This window comes from Muscardinus avellanarius (genome assembly GCF_963383645.1).
Source record: "Muscardinus avellanarius genome assembly, chromosome: 19".
Lineage (NCBI taxonomy): Eukaryota > Metazoa > Chordata > Mammalia > Rodentia > Gliridae > Muscardinus > Muscardinus avellanarius.
Window position 1 is genome coordinate 18,485,134 of NC_137805.1, and position 18,942 is coordinate 18,504,075.

The 18,942-nt window shown below is 50.2% G+C and overlaps 1 long non-coding RNA gene across 1 annotated transcript; it reads left to right on the plus strand.

Annotated features, from left to right (window-relative positions):
• Positions 1-3,935: 3,935 nt before the first annotated feature.
• LOC308277569 lies at positions 3,936-12,950 on the plus strand. Its single transcript, XR_013961703.1, has 3 exons — positions 3,936-4,006; positions 5,116-5,181; positions 12,937-12,950. It is a non-coding gene; the product is annotated as an uncharacterized lncRNA (long non-coding RNA).
• The last annotated feature ends 5,992 nt before the right edge of the window (positions 12,951-18,942 follow it).

Sequence of the window (18,942 nt, forward strand, 5' to 3'; positions counted from 1 at the left end):
TAATTAAACAGCCGCATGTAAATGATGTTTACCTGTGGGTCCCTGTGCTGTCAGCGCCAGTCAGTCACTTCTCTTGAGTAAATACACCATCAAAGCCATAGCAACTCCGATTATGCCCCTGGAGACCAGATAAGATCAGGCAGAGCCCGGGAAGCCTATTAGGCAATTACATAATTGAGCTGCATGCTTTTAATTCAGAAAAATTTGTAATTACTTATGTGAAAAAACTGAGTTGGGCGCTTCATTAAAATACAAAGCGGCTTAATGTTCCTCTCTCCCAAGGATGTCTGTCCCACCCACAGCACAGCACAGCGGCTTGCCAGGCCCCGCCCCACACAGCCCCGTCCTACTCCCTGGAGGTCCTACTCCCTGGAGGTCCTACTCCCTGGAGGTCCTATTCCCTGGAGGACGGTCCTGGAGGCGGGCTGCTCCCTTGCTCTTATGCTGAGCCTGGATGGCAGGTTCTCCCTTCCTTCTAATTGCTGCGTGGACATGGATTGAATCCCCCTCACCTTTAACTTAGATGTGACTTGAGGGATGACACCAGTGTCCTCTTAAACACCCGGCGCCGCTTGCAGTTCCAGGAGGAGGAAGTCAGTCCGACGGGAGCAGAGGGGATGTCCTCCAGTCCCTCCCCGGCTGCCCTTCCGACTCTGCCTCGCTGCATATGGAAAGGAAGGAGTTAATTCTGTCGGGACTTACAGGGCCTCTGTGTATCGACATCACCCTCCCAGGGATGACACTCTTTTAGGACTGGGGGGGGGCACTTAGAAATTAAGAGGAACCTGGCCCTTTCCTGCTGACCTGTGTAACTGTTGACCTTGAGGCGCGGGGCTTTAACATGGAGTGTGTGCCGGCCACCTGCGCTGCCGCTGCACAGCCTCCCAGCCTCCACCTGGCGCCTTCCTTTCAAATGGCGCCCTCTTTAACTAGTCACCTGTGGTTCAATGTTTAAATTTATTCTTTTTTCTCCACTAAGAAAGCTTCAGAGAACATGGGTGTAATTTAGTTTCTCAAATGCACATATTTCTTTAAGATGAATTTCTCGGTGTAGAATTATTAGGTCAAGGTAGACCCATCTTTGAGGCTCGTGCCGAGCGTTGCTAGGTCGCGCTCTGGAAGGTCATCAGAATTAGCAGAGTAATGAATGAAAATACCATTTCTCTGATTTCTGAAATACCATCAATTTTCTCAGCCAATATGAAAGGTGAAAATGATATCTGATTTTTTTTTTGTTCACTTGGCCTTTTTATTACAATTGAGGTCAAACCTTTTTTCTACCTATCCATTGGCCATTTGTATTTCTTCCTTTCTGATTTACCAGTTCATGTCCTCTGCTCGTTTTCCTTTTAGGTAAGTAGTATTTTTCTTACTCATGTAGGAGAACTTTTAAAGTATAAATTGTACGTTTTGTTGCAGTAGTTCCAGCAGCTTGACCTCGGCCTTTATTTTTCCTTAGTGGTGTTTATGCATTCAAATATTATGACTGGTACATTTCTGGGTATAGATTAGGTCAATCAAGATGGCTCTTGTGGTTCTAAACATGACAGGATCCATATTTAGACTGAACTTTAAGGAAAATTCTAGTAGAATTGATGCGGTAATTGTGGGACTCCTATGAAGCCTAGTTGTTGGAGTGCTCCATCTACCGTGAGATCTCTCATGGGGAAGTAGCAATGTCAGTCATCCTGCAGACGGTGTGTCCCGGCATTTAATTTACAAGCCCTGTCTCCTTCTCCCGGAAAGGGAGAAAGTCGAGGGCCTGGTTTGTTGGCAGTGTGCTGAGAACGTGGCCACAAATGCATGAGACTCAGAGAGAGCCTTTATTCTAAGCAGCAGGCTAGTCAAACCTGCACCTGCATAAGTACTTTCGAAGGCTCGTGGGGACAGTGATCTGCAGTCCTCAGGAGTGAGGTATGTGCAGCCCCACTGCCTCCGCAGGAGGGTTCCGAGCCCTCGCTCAGGCCTCCGCACTGCCCACAGACACCAGCCCCTGCCCACCCTCTGACTGTCACCTGTCCCTCAGCGTGGGGCTTCCTGGGAGATGCACACAACTTAGTGAGACCTTGTTTCAAAGTAAAGAATAAAAAATAGGGCTGTGGTGTAGCTCAAAATTAGACTGCCCTGGATTCAATTCCCAGTGCCACACAGAAAAATAAAAAGAAATAAGTATTTGAGGGTCTCTTAAAATCTGAGTCAACTGTCACATTGACAGTTGAGAGATGGCAGCTCAGGAAGCAGTATCCACCCTTCACCTCTCTCCCTGGGCAGGTTGTGAGAGCGGGTACTGCGGGGCGGTCCTTGAAGCAGCAGCGGGGAAGGCAGCGTGGCAGCGGGTGATGGGAAGGAGCCTTGTCCCGCTTCAGGGCAGGCCAGGCTTTGGGCTCCGTGCCAGACCCCAGCCTGCACAAGTAGGGGCACTGAGCGGGTCCCTCCAGCAGGGAGTGTGAGCTGCTGGCGGGACAATCAGGGATGGTGTACCCAGATAGAGGGAAAGCGCCAGGTCACTAGAACCAGAGCACAGAAAGGTCCTGCCTGCAGAATCAACTGCACCCCAGTCATTTGCCAAGGACTTGATTCCTTAGTGATGCCCTCAGCTACATGGCTCCAAGCATAGGCCCTGGGTCCAGGAGGACAGAGGGCAAGAAGCCTGCAGGGCCAAAGCTGTGGCCGCGCATCTTCAGAGCCAGCATGTGAGGGAGGCCAGGCCGCCTCTCGTGTTAATTACAAAGAAAGAGGATGCTTTTCTCCTGGTTCCCTGAGTAACACATTGCCACCCTCTACTTGTGGACCAAAGATGGCCTGCAAGGCTTTGCCTGGTCCTTTTCTTCATGTAAGTAAGTCCTGAGCCTGTTTCTCACAGGCTGGGTTGGACACTGCCCCACTTGTACTGCCATTGGCAGGTTGAAGTCACCCTACCACCCCCAGGGGTTCTTCTCCCTCTACCTGAGCACATGGCCACTCCTTCCCAGGAGATGGAGCAGAACCACACCGGCATGGGAGGGCGTGAGCAGTGGTTATCTGCTGGACGTCTAGCCCTCGCTACCAGCACGTTTGCATGTCTTTGGGAAAGTGTTGACCTGGAGACTAAAAGAGAGGAGCACTAGCCTAGGTCCTGTGGCTACTGTCTCTTCGTCGCTCTAGTTGGCTGTGATGAAACCTCTGCCCCCTGTCGAAAGAGTCAGGCAGAGTGGCAGGTGAATTTCCCCAGCACACTTAAAGGTAAAGTGCAGGCCATCTTTATCCTTGATTGAAGGTTAGGACCTAGAGTCAGGTCAGTTATCTTTTTGCTTAGTACATCATCCTTAGCCACCAAGTTTTTCTGAAGTCTTTCCATTTGGGGAAAGTTTAGGGGTAATTTCTAGGAGGTTGGGGTTCGTGCAAGATCATGTTTTTACAGATCTCTTCTCATCCATTCTGACTGTGCTACCTGCTGGGAAATAGGATTCATGCCATGAAAGCACCAGTCTCTCCTTCAGAAGGGATGTCAGGACTTCTGTAGACATGGAAGGGAGGAGAAGGTAACCCAGATAAAGGAAGTTAGCCATGTCTCATATCCCTGGCTTTACAAGTAGAAGAATACTTAAGATACATAATATTTGATCCCCAAAGAAATTTTATTATAAGTGGAAACAGTTATGAAGAATTAAAGAATACTGGAAAATAAACAGATATTACTTTATCTTGAGGACATTTTAATTTTGGTTCATGTCAGGGAGCAAATTCTAAGTAAGGCTTAACCCAAAATTATATTTGAAGACTGGGTCTTTGAGTCCAAGGGGAATGTGCTGGAGATTTGTTTTGATTTTGTGTGTGTGTGCTTTCTTTAAAACACTGTAGGCAGCAGCATCCTTGAGCAAAGCCCTTGAGGAGCAGGACCTCTGTGGGCCGGCCGCTTGCAGTGAGGAGTCCTCTTGCAGCTCGCCATCTAGTCTGCATGCCAGCGGTGGGATCGAGGAAGCGAACCCCTCCCTGTCACTCAACGGCGTCCATAAAAGGGAGCCAGGTAACCGTTGCTAGAGACTCTGTCCCCAGAAAACAAGCAGCAGAGCCCGCGCGGCCTCAACTCAAGGGAGAGCTGTAAAATGCTGCCGACTCGAGGGGATCGCTGATTCAGTATCACCTTGCCATAGATACTGATGTTCTCCTTTAGTCTATCCAGAATGGGAAACATAATTATGGGTCTGAAGCTCCTCTGACTTTCTAATGAAATAAGAATTTGAGTCATGAAGTCATAAACGAACCCACTCACATGGCAGGAGATAATTTTGATCCTAAGAAAATGAAGTTGATTCCATTAAAATGATTCTAAAAAGTACTGTGAGGTTTTTATATCATTTAATGGAATTCACTCATAATTTTAAACATTCTTTTAAATTATAATAGAACCTTATTAAAGTAGGTGGTTAAGAATCAATGGATTTATGCCCCAGAATTTAATAACCATTCTTTGTGGTGTTTTTTTTTTCCTTTTGTGGTACTGGGGATTGAACCCAGGGGCACTGTACCTCCAAGCTACACACCCAGCCCTATTTTATCTTTCATTTTGAAATAGGGTCTCACTAAGTTGCGGAGGGCCTCAGAAGTTGCTGAGGCTGGCCGTGAACCTGCAATCCTCCTGTCTCAGCCTCCCAAGTACTGGGATTACAAGCGTGCGCCACATGCCCGGCTATAACCATTCTTTAGTACTCAGAAATTGTGATTATTTTAGCATTACTGCTAAGTCAGGTCAACTTTAACGGTACTCCAAGACAGCTGTGAGTTGCTTAGAAGCTTCTCAAAAGTCCTGCATACCGTCTAAGGCTCACTTGTTTCTTACGTTCCACCCAAAGATGATAGGTGTCAGGCTGAGTTACTTTGCATAAGACAACACAGACACACCTTAGTTTCAGGATACATTTCTATTTAGGAAGTGCTGTTTCAGACAAGAGCTGAACTCAGCAAAAACAAGACTGGCTTGGCAGTGAAGAGGCAGAGGGCACAGGGAGAGCCGAGCGGGGCTGGGGCGAAGCGGAGCCTGGCCCGCCTCAGAAAAGGAATAAGGAAAAGAGAGGGACAGGACCCGCTGCTCCAGACCTTGAAGTGCATCTGCATTGCCTTGTGTTTACCTTCCAGAAGGCTCCAGCAGCAGCGGAGGCGAGGATGAGGAAGAAGACTTGGCTGCGGAGCTCCCGGTCACAGGTGAGGCCGCCCTGCTGGCACGCGGAGGCAGCGCACACTGCCCCAGGGCGAGCGGGCAGCCCGCAGCCTGCCCCGCTATCGTGGTGCCAGACATTCATGCCCCGCACTCAGCCTCCACCTGCCCTCCCACACCGGCAGCTCCCGGGGAGCCCCGGCCTGAGGTGGCAAGCACACATCTTCCGACTTTACTCTCTCCTGAAGTCATGGAAGGTGTATCACAAAACGGGAGGGGAGCTGCCGAGGGGACCGCGCCAGGCAGGAAGCTTGCTTAGGCCTCGGTTACGAGGCCTGAGTGGGAAGTTAGACATTTTACCAGGCAGGCCTCATGGAGACCTGTTAAGATTTCTGCACATGTATTAGGTGTGTTTACATGGAATCTGAATGACATAATTACTTTTTCTAGGTTTAGAATATCAACAGCAGTCATTAGTATTCTGAACAGAGTCCTGTTGGTTGCACATCTAAATTTACTAGTTCATTTTGTACAGTGGCGTGCCACTCCATTATGAATGCAAAGGTCTGACTCTGAACATTTACACAGGTAAGTGCGCTATCGCAGCGAGGCGCGGAGGCACAGCGGCGGCTTCTGCACGCGGCTGCTTTGCCCTGTCTGTAAGCAGAAGAGAGCGGCTGCTTCTACTGCAGGCAGTCCATGCATGATGATTAATTTTTGAACTGTTTCCATGATGGACTGTATATTTCATGTATCAGATAACACTTCACCCTAAAGTACAGGGGTTCCTCTGGGAGGTCCCCTCTTAAGTCTTTTCCTTAATAGGAAAAAGGTAGATGACCTTAAAATGCAGTACCCAAGACGCCATTTGAGTGCCTTTTCCTTTCATATAGTTTGAAGGTGGAAGTACCTTAGGACCTCTGAATTAACTTGGTTACTTGTTTATTTATTTCTGTGCTACTAGGGATTGAACCCAAAGGCCTTCTACCTCTGAACTACACCCCCAGCCCTATTTGATTCTTATTTTGAAACAGGGTCGCACTAAGTTGCTGAAGACCTCGCCAGGTAGCTGAGGCTGGCCGAGAACCTGGGATCCTCCTGTCTCTGCCTCCCAAGTACTGGGATGACGAGCGTGTGCCACTGTGCCTGGCTGAACTCTGGATTTATTTTAGCTAAAATTATACAGGTGAACCCAGGAAGGCTGAACTTGGGAGGCGGAGACAAGAGGCTCTCCGGCTCAAAGCCAGCTTCAACGGCTTGGACTCTCAGCAACCTAATGAGACCGTTTTGAAATAAAAAGGCCTGGCGATGTAGCTCAGACATAGAATGCCCTTGGGTCAACTCCACTACCCCACACACCTCCACACACACTGATAGACATGAGTGTGTGCGTGTGTCTACAGACATGTGTATGTTTGGCATTGAGCCTGGGCGGTGGCTTCAGCAGCCAGTGTCTTCTCCCTGCTGTTTCTCTACTGCACCGACACCGAGCTCCTGGGTAGGGAACACTGATGACCTGACAGGATTGCCTTCAAGTTCAAGCGAGGGCACGGCAGTGCCAAGGAGAAAGGAGGTGCTCAGCATGTATTCTCATCGAGGCACGGTGGCAGGGGGCCAGCTTCTTTTTTAAGGGAACATTTCCTCTTACAAGCAACCAAGAAAAAGATCAGAAGTTTATTATTAACTACTAATGTAATATCATAATAATATCCTATAATCATTAAATTTTCTGATTGATATACATCATTGTTTTTAATCAATAGGCACTACTGGGGAGAGGAACGTTTCATACTTTCCCATGTCCCAAGGCTGTGCCTGGGTACCTGTCTATTCTGCTGCTGTCCACGTACCCATTGTACAGCCAAAGGGGTGGGGTTCCTGGGGGTCAGCAGGCACTCTACCATAACCTACCTCTGATAACACATGCTGGCCGCCCAGAATTCATGACGGTGGGAACAACTTGCCTTGGCTCTGTTTGAGGTTTATTGTTAATATCTGCTTGGAAAAGCCTGGGGAGGATCAGTTGCCTTTAAGGCTTGTTTTGATTGTGATTGTCTGAGTCTTTATAGAATTTTTGTTAGCTCGGTCATTAATAACATAAGTCTCAAGTACCTTTTTGGTAACAAGGCCAATTTCAAGAAATCCCAAAATACCCATACCTAATACTATTCCCCAGAAGGAGGTGCCGCGCGCCGGTTTCTGGGAATGTCTGCTGTGCAGCATTCCTGCTAAAATGAGCCTTTCTCAATTTCAGACTGGGAAGAAGGCATGGCACTCTTCATTTCAGCAAAGCCAGGCTCAGTGTCTTCCAGGTGTGAGTCTGCGGGGGCTCGAGCCACGTGTGCCAGGAGCTGTGGCTTCCCAGGGTAGCAGGGAAGGCAGAGTCGGGTCGGAGACGCTGAGGTTGGAGACCGCGATTCTCCTGCCCGTGTGCCAGCGTGCCGACACACCACTCCCGGCCCTGCTCTTTTTCACTCCCAGCCCTAGATCCTGGCAGAGAGGCCCACCCCTAAGACATTTGCTGTCACTCCAAACAGGCATCCACTTTGTGGAGAGCTGGAGTTCTCTGTGCTCAGGTTTGTGCAGAAAGCCTCCCATTCACAGGCCCACACACAATCCCAGGCTCTCCCGGCGCGAGCGATCTGTGCCGTTTTGCAGTCTGTGTCTTGCATGTGTCTGGTGGTCTCCACTAAAGAGTCCAGGTGGAGGTCAGGGACTAGTCTTGGTATCAGCGGATGGTGCTTTTTTGTATATAATTGGAAGTCTGCCATTTCTATGTGTATTTTACCATTTTGTGGCCACGAGAGACAGAAGAGACTGGGTCCAGCCTCCAGTAAGTCTCGTCTTTTCCCATCCTCGAAACAGTCGTACAGGGTAAATATTAGGAGCTCATCCTCCAGTGGGCAGACGGAAGCCCAAGAGGCCGTGGCCTGCCGGGCTGTGTGCGGCTAGTCCCCCGGTCTCGAGTCAGACCCAAGCTCTGGGTTCGAGCCCAGAGCTCCTCCCATGCGGCCGCCTGCCTCGTGGTTTTACAGCTGCGTGTAAACGTTGACACGCGTCCCACATCAGTGTCCACCACGAGAGACAACTCTCCAGAGCGCCTTGAAAGCAGGATAGACAGAGCCAGACCTGCACGTTCTGCTGGGCCGGGCCCGGAGAAGCGGCAGCTCGCAGGCATCGCCACGCCGGGCCAGCGTCCCAGAAGCACTGAGGCTCTTCAGATGACGAGACCCCCGCAGGGGCCCCCGCCTGGCAGTTCTGTGTGTATCCACACCAAATCCACCTCTCAGCCCTGAACTTGGCTTTAGCAAGTGACAGCGGTGTACGCTCGAGGTCACAAAACCCCGCACCTGACACCGTGGGCACCAACCACATGGATGAGGAGGAGGCTGCTGAGGAGTCTTCTTAAACGCTGTGAGTCAGGCCAGAAGGCGTCCCTCCCGCCCTCCCCTCACGGGCCGCCGCCCTCCGTGTGCGCAGCCGCGTGACGGGCTCGAGAGGATTAAGCCTGTAAGGCCGTCCGTCCGCTCAGCCTCTTGCTCCTTTGGTCTTGGACACCGATCCTCCTGGTCAAGCTGCCTTGGGAACGCCCCCCCCCGCCCCTCCTGAGCCCGGGCAAGCCGAACTGGCCCGTCCAGCCATCCTGCCGCGTCCAGGTCAGCGCAGACCCGCAGGTGCCACTTGGAGCTCTGGGCACTGCCTCCCCCCTTACGCCAACTCGGAAGGGGTTGGAGACTTCAGTGGCCGAGCTGTCACTGGCAACTAGACTTGTTCTGGGAGGAAAGACTGTAGTAACAGTTTGGGCCACAGAAGTATAGTGGCCGGTCACCTCCAGGACCAAGATTTTCCTAAGAATGTGCCGTCGCCTGGCCCGGCCCAGAAGTGCTTTACTGACGGGAATCAGCGGCGCTGGGTCCCTGTGCGCAGGAACCCCAACTCCCGCAAAGCCCGTCCACGTTCCCTGTCTCCAGGGCGGTCCTCCTGCTGGGCTTCCCGTGGGCCTGCTGTCTGCGGCTCTAGGGAGCAGCCTCACTTCCCTGTGCGGTGGGGTGTTTATTTATTGATAAAGACCGGAAGCCAGGCGCGTGGTGCCTGCCTTTAATGCTGGTACTTGGGAGGGAGGCTGAGACAGGAGGATCATAGGTTCGAAGGCAGCCTGGGCAACTTAGACCCTTTTTCCAAAGAAGAAATAAAATGGGGTTAGGGGTTTAACATGGAGGTAGAGTGCCTCTGGGTTCAATGCCCAGTGCCCCCATTTTGAAGACTAGAAGGCGCCTGTCTGAGGAATGTTGCTGATGGTTGGATGCTTCTACACTGAGGGTGTGAGCTCCTAAGGGCTCGGAGCCTCCACAGTGACCGTGTAGTCGAGTCCCGCGGTGCCAGTTGCATCTGAACCTCTTATGGGCGGGCCGGCGTGAGCGTGCCGCTGAGTCCCTAGCTGTGGACAACTGAGGGGCCATGAAGTTGGGCGAGTCCTGTGAGACCATGTTGTGGAGGACCTCTGATGAGGGCTTGAGCTACACGCCAGCCCTTTGTGTTTCCTTTTCCTTTTCTTTCTTTCTTTCCTTTCTTTTTTTCTTTTTTCTTTCTTTTTTTGAAACACGGTCTTATTATGTAGCTGAGAATCTCACTAAGTTGCTGAGGCTGTTCTCGAACCTGCGATCCTTTTGTCTCAGCCTCCCAAGTACTGGGACCACAGACATGCACCACCATGCTCTGAACGCACTCTCATTTTGCACAGGAGACTCTAATTGAGAGAGAGAAACCGTCAGGATATAGATATTCTGATAAAACCAGTAGACAGTATTTTTCAACTTTAATTTTAAAATTTCTATCCACTCCGTACAGGCATGGTACTTATCCTTTCTTTCTTGAAGATGCCCAGTTCTCTGTGGGTTCAAGGCCATTTTCCAGGCTGTGGTGAGAGGACTGTTTGCATCTCCCTTTGCTGCGCCATTCCAGGCCCACGTCTTCTTTTTTTTCCACTAAGGATTTCTGTACAAGCAATGGGCAGATTCCCTACCTCCAGGCCGCTTCCGGCTCTTGTGACGGTTGTTAAAAGCACTTGCTCATCAGATTTTTTCTTTTTATTTGTAGATTTAGAAGTATTTTAGCAGGTGTACATTTGCATATAAAAGAGAATGAAAGCTAAGTTGAGGCTTTTTCTTCCCTCCAGTCTCTCTCCTACCTCCCTTTGTGCAGCGTGCTTTCGCTTTGTTTCTCTGGCTGTTACTGTTTTCTAGACACAAAATGCATATCCAGAAGAAAAGGTATTCTAAGTGACCCCTCAGCCCTGTGCAGGGGTGGGGGCCTGGGGCCGCAGCCTGTGTGTAACGTGGGGAAACATGTTTGTCTCGTGGTGTCATCGGCCTGGAGCTGACAGACAAGGACAGAGATTGCTCTCCTGGGCTGGACTCTGCGGGGTGGCACCTCCTGCTTTAAACTGCAGTATTTTCCACTTTTTAAACTAAATCTTGGCACAGATTTGAGTATGCCATGGGTGCTCGCCTGGAGAGATTCAGGGCCAAAGCTCAAGCACGCGTGTGCGCGCGCGCGCGCGCGTGTGTGTGTGTGTGTGTGCAAGAACATTCCTCTGAAAACAAGTTTAATTGAGTGCAGAAATAGCGTCTCTTTAAGATCTGGGTTTATATCCTAAAAGCTGAGGCTCTTTCTGGTTGGCTTGTAACCAGCAAGGCAGACATGTCTGCGTCTGCTGTAGTGACGTCACCCTCAGAACGCCGATGCCGCCTTTGGCTTCACTGCGGGCTTGCTCCGGCTGGGCACCGCAGCCCCTCCGGGCCGCCTCCACCAGGCAGCCCTTCCTGCCAGGCGCTCCAGCGCGCCTCGCACGGCTTTCCCTTCTGCATTCATTCCCTGAATCTGGTGCTTATTAGGTTTTCAGAATCCAAGTCCCATCACACCAGACTGACCGGCCGACCCAGCGATGCTAAAAAGTGTTCACCGAGGGTTTTTTCTCTTATTCTTTAATAGTGTTTTTTTATTGGTGCATTGTGGTCATGCCACAGCTTTAATGGGAGTCATACTTCATAATGGGGTAGAAGTCACTTAGGATTTATTATCTTAAAGTTAAGGGTCCAAGATGAAGACTTATTTTTAACTTGATTCTAAGTAAAATATGATATTTTATTTATTAATTTATATATATATTTATTTATGTATTTATTTTTGTGGTACTGGGGATTGAACCCAGGGATGTTCTACCTCTGAGAACATCCCGAGTTCAATCCCCAGTACCAGCTCTATTTTTTGTGTGTGTGTGTGTGATACTGGGGATGGAACCCAGGGGCACACCCCCAGCCCTAATTTTTTTATTTTTTATTTTTGAAACCGGGTCTCACTGAGTTGCGAAGGGCCTCACTAAGTAGCTGAGGTTGTCCTCAAACCCCGATCCTCCAGTCTCCGCCTCCCAAATGCTGGCTGGGACTACAAGAGTGCGCCACCACGCCCGGCCTCCTATTTTATTTTTTAGGCTGAAACAGGTTCTTACTAAGTTTGCTGAGGCTGGCTTTGAACCCAGGATCCTCCTAGCTCAGCCTCCCAAGTACTGGGATTACAGGCGTGTACCACCACGCCGGGCTGATAAGTTATATCTCGGCCTTCATTGCGATCTCAGTGCAGTAGTCAGGCCGCTGGCCGAGTTCCTAGGGAGTGTGGCAGTTTGCTGTCACTGTCAGCACTGTCATGTAGATGTGCACATGGGTGCTGCTCCCTTTGCTCTGTGCTGAAACTGCTTCTCTGTGGCCCTTGGTGATGGGGAAGTTGGATCGCAGGGGTCCTTTACATAATTTTGCTTACAGTTTTTCCCAGCGGTCTTCAGTGTAACTTAGGCTGGGCACTGTTAGGAGCCCTCGTCAGCAGAGGCATCCTGTGCGCACACGAGCGGGTCTGGACAGCTGCCAATCCCATCCCTCTGGGCACCTGGCTCTGCTCCGCGCAGGCGCCCTCCTCCCTCTCCTCCGCGTGGGGCGAGGCCTTTGCAGCTGCTTCTGCAAGCCTGGAGGGGAAAGAAGCTGCGTGTTCAAGGAGGTGGAACCAGCCTCGGACCTCCCTGCCAAGTGACCGCATTCCCGACCGGGACGGCTCCTGCAACCCACCCTTCAGGCTTGCGGCCTGGGTGCAGCTAGCTTGCCTTTTGTTTGTTTTCATTGTTTGTTTGTTTGTTTGTTTGTTTTTGCGGTACTTGGAATGGAACCCAGTGGCGTTCTTCCTCCGAGTTACACCCTCAGCCCTATTTTATATTCTCTTTGTTTTATTTTTATTTTTATTTTATATTTATTTATTTATTTATTTATTTATTTATTTATTTTTGGTGGTACTGGGGTTCCTGGAAACCCTTCTACCTCCGGGCTACACTCCCAGGCCTATTTTTTGTATTTTTTCTTTTTTTTTGGAAGCAAGGTCTCCTAAGCCAGCGCGGCTGGCTTCGAACCTGCACGATCCTCCTGTCTCTGCCTCCCAAGCGCGGGGATTACAGGCATGTGCCACCACGCCCAGCTTATTCTCTTTATTTTGAAACAGGGTCTCACTGAGTTGCAGAGGGCCTCACTAAGTAGTAGCTGAGGCTGGCTACAAACCGTGATCCTCCTGTCCCAGCCACCCAGACGCTAGGATTACAAGCATGCCCACCACACCCGGCTCTGTTTTCAGGATTTCTAAGAAAGTGACAGTTAAGGAAAATAATTCACGTGCCTGTGAAGTGTCAATCTTATAGGAAAATTTTAAGAACTATCCCCAAGGGCAGTAGAAAATCTAGTGTTTCTGTGTTTGTTTTACATCTTTAGAAACCGAAGCCTACCAGTTGCTGAAGAAGGCTGCCCTTCGGGATCATCCGGGTCACACTCAAGAGCGATTTCCTAAGGCGCGTGCCTCGACATCACAGTTTTCGGGTAAGTCAGGTGGACTCGGCACTCAGAGCCCGTGTCCAGGGCCCGGCGGGGGCGTCCTCAGGAAGGCTGTCACTCTCGGAAGGTTTCTGGAGCCTGCTTTGTAGCAAGCTGTCACCGGGCCAGAGAGAGAGAATGAGCACCTTTTATCCTTCGTAAGAAGGCGTTTAGAACGACCCTCCCTTTAGGACGGATGCCGGCCCAGCGTGGCGCTGACCCTGCAGGCCCTCAGCCTCCCGCTCTGACTCTTAGCCATCGCATGAGCACGCAGTGCCGTGCTGCCCCTCTCTCACTAGAACATTGGGAGGTTTGGAGTTTCAATGAAAAGATAATAAATACCAAGCAAGCCAGATTTTAACCTCAAATATAGGTTCTTTGTGGGTGTGCGTGTGCACGCGCACTGCCGGGGATCGAACCCAGAGGCGTTCTAGGCAGTCTACCTCTTGACTACACCCCCAGCCCTATTTTTTTTTATTTGAAATAAGGTCTCATTAAGTTCCTGAGGACCTCACTAAGTTGCTATGGCTGGCCTCAAAACTGTGATCCTCCTGCAGCAACCTCCCAAGTACTAGGATTATAGGCTTGCACCATCACACCTGGTTAATCTAGGATTTTAACTGTATCTTCTCTTATTTTCTTATACTTTATTATACACCTATTATTTCTTATTATGCATCTATTATTATAAATAGTAATACAAGTTTTCCTTTTATTGAACCTTTTTAAGTTATTAGTCACTTCAACTCCCTTTATTCAAGTTAATGAATTAATATGGGAGAAAGTACACATTTATGGCTTTATTTTTATTTAACTACCATGCCATACTTTTGCCCATCAGAATAGACAGTGTTTGTTTTTATTTATTTGTCCTGGGAATTGAACCCAGGAGCATTCTACCTCTGAGCTATATCCCTAACCCTCTTATTTTTTATTTTGAAGCAGGGTCTTACTAAGTTGCAGAGGCCTTGCTAAATTACTAAGGCTGGCCTCTACCCTGCGATCCTCCTGACTCAGCTTCCCAAGTCCTGGGATTACAGGCATGCGCCACCATGCCCGGCTACGGTGACTTCTCAGTATCATATAATTCCCAGTTCATGCTGATATGTTCCAGCTAGCTGTCTCCGAGAGGTCTCCTCCAGACAGACTGCAAACGCTGTCGTTATGGCCTCAGAATCACCTGTCTCTGGGGAGCAAACTCCTAGATGCTATCAGTGGTGGAGTCAGGGTTGCTGGAGGCTGCAGTGGGCTGCTGGGGGAGCACGTGGGGCAGGGAGGCCCTGTGGAGGCCCGCCCTGGGCGGGGATTCTGCAGTTAGTTGAGGTGTAAAGGGCCTCTGTCCGGAAGGAGGCCCATCACGTTGGTCAGCCGTGACACTGGCTTGCCGTCCTTTTCTTCACATTTGAGTCACAGGTCCTGGCAAGTCTTCGGTGTCCCCAAGAAGCGGAGCCGCCAGAGCGGGCAGCTGCTCACAGGCACGGAGCGAGGAAGAAACTGCAAATGTGTTTTGTTTTCGTGGTACTGGAGATTGAACCCAGGAGCATTCTACCTCTGAGCTGTACTAGCCCATTTTAGTTTTTATTTGGAAACGGTCTTACCAAGTTGCCAAGAGCCTCACAGAGTTGCTGAGGCTGGCTTCGAACCTGCGATTCTCTTTTCTCGGCCTTCCAATTACTGGAATATAGGTGTATGCCACCATACCTGGCTCCATAAATGTTTTTGATAAGTATGTTTTGGTGTCTAGTCATATAAGTGCAAAGGATGAGTAAATTTAGCATGAGTTCTAGTCCCGTGGGTGTCTATTATGTATACTACTAATTAACATTTTATTAATTTATTCATAAGTTAAATGATGTTTTATAGATTTTATAGTCAAGAATCCCTAAATTCAGGTCCCTCATTCCATACTCAAAATTCCATGACAGCTGGGTGTGATGGCGCACGCTCGTGATCCCAGCACTTGGGTGGCTGGGAGTGAGGATCTCAGGCTTGTGGGCAGTCTCAGCTACTTACTGAGGCCCCCCAACTTAGTGAGAGCCTATTTCAAAAGTAAAAATAAAAAATTGGCCTGAGGGTGAAGCTCAGAGGTAGAGTGCCCCAAGTACCACAAAAAGAAAGAGAGAGAGAGAGAGAGAGAGAGAGAGAGAGAGAGAAAGGAAGAAAAGAAAGAAAGAAAGGAAGGAAGGAAGGGACACTAGACTCCATGCTTGGCAGGCTCCCCAGTCTGGCCGCGGCCGCGTCAGTCACAGGCCAGCCTTCCTGACGGTGCCGCCATCCGTGTACCTGGATGGTGCCGCCGTGTTCATTTTCCAGTGATCACGCGATCTCCGTTCACCCCTCCTCCCCCTCTAATCCTGGGGACTTCCTGAGCTCCAGAGAAAAGCAGGCGAGCTGTGAGGTGAGGGGAACCTCGCAGCACGGCCACGGGCCACGTGTGGCGAGGGGCGGTGCTGGGACTCAGGATCCCAGCCCAGGTCTGACCATGGAGGGAGCCGCGCACGCCCCTACTTTCTAGGTCTCTCGCCTCTGCCTCTGGACCTGTCACTAAGGAAAGCCACTAAACCTTGGTGCTTGCTTTTCATAGCCCAAAGCCCATCCTGTTCAGCACGTGGAGGCCCGCCTCGGCTGAGCGTAAGCAAGGCGTTGAGAGCACTGCTTTGCTGGTGAGGCTCCGCGCAGGCTGCATATTAGAAACGGAAAATCCTTTGCAAAGACGGCCACACATTCCCTGTGTGGGATCTCAAGTGACTGCCAGCTCAAAACTGGATGTGTCGCAGAGACAGCCGAGGCTGAGGCCCCGTGCGGGAGCCGAGATTAACCGGAGAATCCTCTGAGAGCTCGCGTCAGGGTCCCCGCCTGCAAGGGGTGTATGCGTGTCATCGCCCTCTAGCCTTTCCAGTCGCAGAGCGGCCTTGATGGTGTTCAGCAGAGATCCATTCTTTTCTGTGAGATTTAAACAGAGAAAACTGGCAGGGGGCTTAAGAGTAGGGCGCACGCTGTATGTAGTTCCAGTTCTTGGGAGGCTGAGACAGGAGGATCATAGGTTTGAGGCCACCCTCAGCAACTTAGCAAGACCCTGTTTCAAAATAAAAGGGGCTGTGGACCTGACCATCAAGGTGGAACGCGCTGGGTTCAGCCCGGGCAGGGCGGGCGGGCCTCAGGGCAGCTGGCTCTCAGGGGTCCGTGGCAAGGTGGCCCTGCTTGCTCTCCTGGCTGTGAGTTTTCTAGTGCCCAGCCTCCGTCCTGGAGCCTCCTGTGCCAGGGCTGCGCCGTGCTCGCACACAGGCGGCGAGCTGCCGTGCAGCTCTGTCCAGGCCCTCCCGGGCCTCCCTGCCTGGCACCTTCCGTCTCTCAGCCCTGGCCACTCCTCTGCCACAGCAGCTAACGCTCGCTCTCCGTGTGTGCTGGGCGCAGGTTTGAATATCGGCAGCCGGACGGGCACGACAAAGACAGCACACACAGCGGCCTCGGAAGCCAGCCTTTCATCCAGCGAGGGAAGCCCTTTGTCCAGGTACAGTCGTGAGGCGCGCCCTGCGGCCGAAGACCAGGCGGCACCGCCCGCGCGCCGTCTACTTTGTGCTGTGACTTGACGGAGGGTTCGCGGTTGAGGTTCTGTTGATCTAAAATAACAGTTTAAACTTCCGTCTACCTTTGAAAATATTTGCGCCAGAGCCGAGTATTGTGCAGCTGTTGTTTCCTCGGTTAAGACTCAGTTGACACCTCAGTGAACCACAAATTCGCGTCTACAGCTGCTCGCAGTAGGGCTGCTTAGCGGGCACACAACGGAGGCCTCAGCAAGGGTCGAGAGAGCATCAGGCCCTCAGAGAAGTGGCCTCTCCTCTCCCAGGTGGCTGGCGCCGCAGCGGTTGCTGGGCACTGCACTGTTTACACCTACTCAGGCTCCAACTCTTCCTCTGCTGGTACGCCCTTGCTTGTTTCCTTTAAAGAGCCGGATTCATCTTCTCACGTTGGTTATACTATGGAGTATCTTGTGCGTAGGTCTTGTGTGTTGTCTGCTGAATCTGTCATGAAGAGAAAATACTGAGCACGAGCCTGCCAGTCGCCTGGCCTCAGGGGTGCCTGTCCTTTTACCTTGGGCTCCACGGCTCACAGCAGCGGGCAGCCCTCTCAAGGTGCTGCTCTCTGGGTGACTGCGGCACGCACGCTGGGGTTGCCCCTTGGCCCCGAGGGGCTGAAGCAGGAGCTTTGCGTTTCCAGCGTTGCGCAACGTATGCCATAGCCTGAAATGGTCTGATCCAGAGTTCTACTGAAATGAAGTCAATATTTGAGGAATCCTACTTTTGTTTTTTTGTAGAAATATTACAGTGTTTTAGGGCCTAAATATATTAAGATGAAGTTGGTTTTCTAAAATTTTTGCTTTTAGCAACTCACAAGGAACTAAAATCAATAAGAAAGTATTGCTGTTAATACCAGGTTTCAGTCATATTGTTGAAGGAAGTGGAAGACACTGGGTCACAAAGCATGTGAAAGTGTCTTGCTATGATTTTACTACAAGTTCACTTCTTAGTGGACAGTAAGTTCTACACATAGTTTTTAGAGTTTACCATTTGGCCTAATAGTGCATCCTTTAGCTTTTAAAGGGTGTCAGAAGTGTTTATCTTCATTATATTTTAGAAGCACTAAAAATAATCAAGTTCCTAAACTTCTTTGCATTTATATTCTTTGGGTACTTTTCCTATAAGTGTGTGTGTGTGTGTGTGTGTGTGTGTGTGTGCGCGCGCGCGTGTTACTAGAGATGGAACCCAGGGGCGTTCTACTAACCATTCTTCCTAACCCTCAGCCCTATTTTTTATCTTTTATTTTGTAACAAGGTCTCACTAAGTTGTGGAGGGCCACACTAAGTAGCTGAGGCTGGCTGCAAACCTGTGATCCTCCTGTCTTAGCCTCCCGAGTCCGAGTCCTGGGATTACAGGTGTGTGCCAGCACACCTAGATCTTGTATTTTTCTTTCAGTGTCTTTAGGCCATTTTAAAAATACATTCAGAACGCAATTAGATTTTGCAGTACATTTTCCCAACCTGATACTTGCCCATCCTGCCGGTATTTAGCCAACTAAAATCAGACTCTTTCTCCTCACATTAAGGCGGGAGCCACTTGTCATTCCTCTCGTTTCTGTGAAATGGACTTCTCTGGAGTCACCGTTAAGGGAAAGCCTGTGGCCGGCGGACCAGGACAGGCGCCCCTGCTCCACTCCTGCCGCCCCGCGGGGGGCGGGCCCTGGGCCTTCGGGCTGTCCCTGCCTGGCCTCGCTGCAGGCTTGGGAGCTTAGGCTTGAGGGCCCCACTTACCACACTCACTCCTTGTGCTTTATTGCTTTTACAAGTGGTCTCAAAACCCAGTACTTGAAAATAAACAGAACAGTGCGACGCTGCTGTAGCACTTTTAAAAATTCTTCTTTACTCTATTTTGTCAGTGAGCTGATGAGCAACCTCAAAAAAAAAAAAAAAAAAAAGACCCGGCTGGATCTAAAAAAAAAAAATGGCTTCCTCTGATGTCCTAGAGACAATAATTACGATGTGCTAGTGAAGCCCAAACTACAGCTGAGGGATTTTACTTTAAAGCCTCGGCTTGGGCGCAAAGATGCATTTATAGCTCTTTGTCTGCGCCTCATTATGTGTGGGCCTGATTCATTAAGTAATTGGTTTGCAGTTGTTTACATGAGTATTAGGGCCTTCTTTTCAGGCCTTGTGCGAGTGCTGCCTGCGGTGAATGCAGAATGAGGCCAGGGGTCGGTCCTATTGGCTAAGCAGTGCGCTCTGTTGAAAGCCAGGGAGAGGGATTGGGTGCTGCTTTGCATAGCAATGACTTTCTTAATAAGCGTTACAGATTAATACACACAGGCTCTAAAAGATGCAAAGAGATACTCTTAGCACATTTACACACGCTC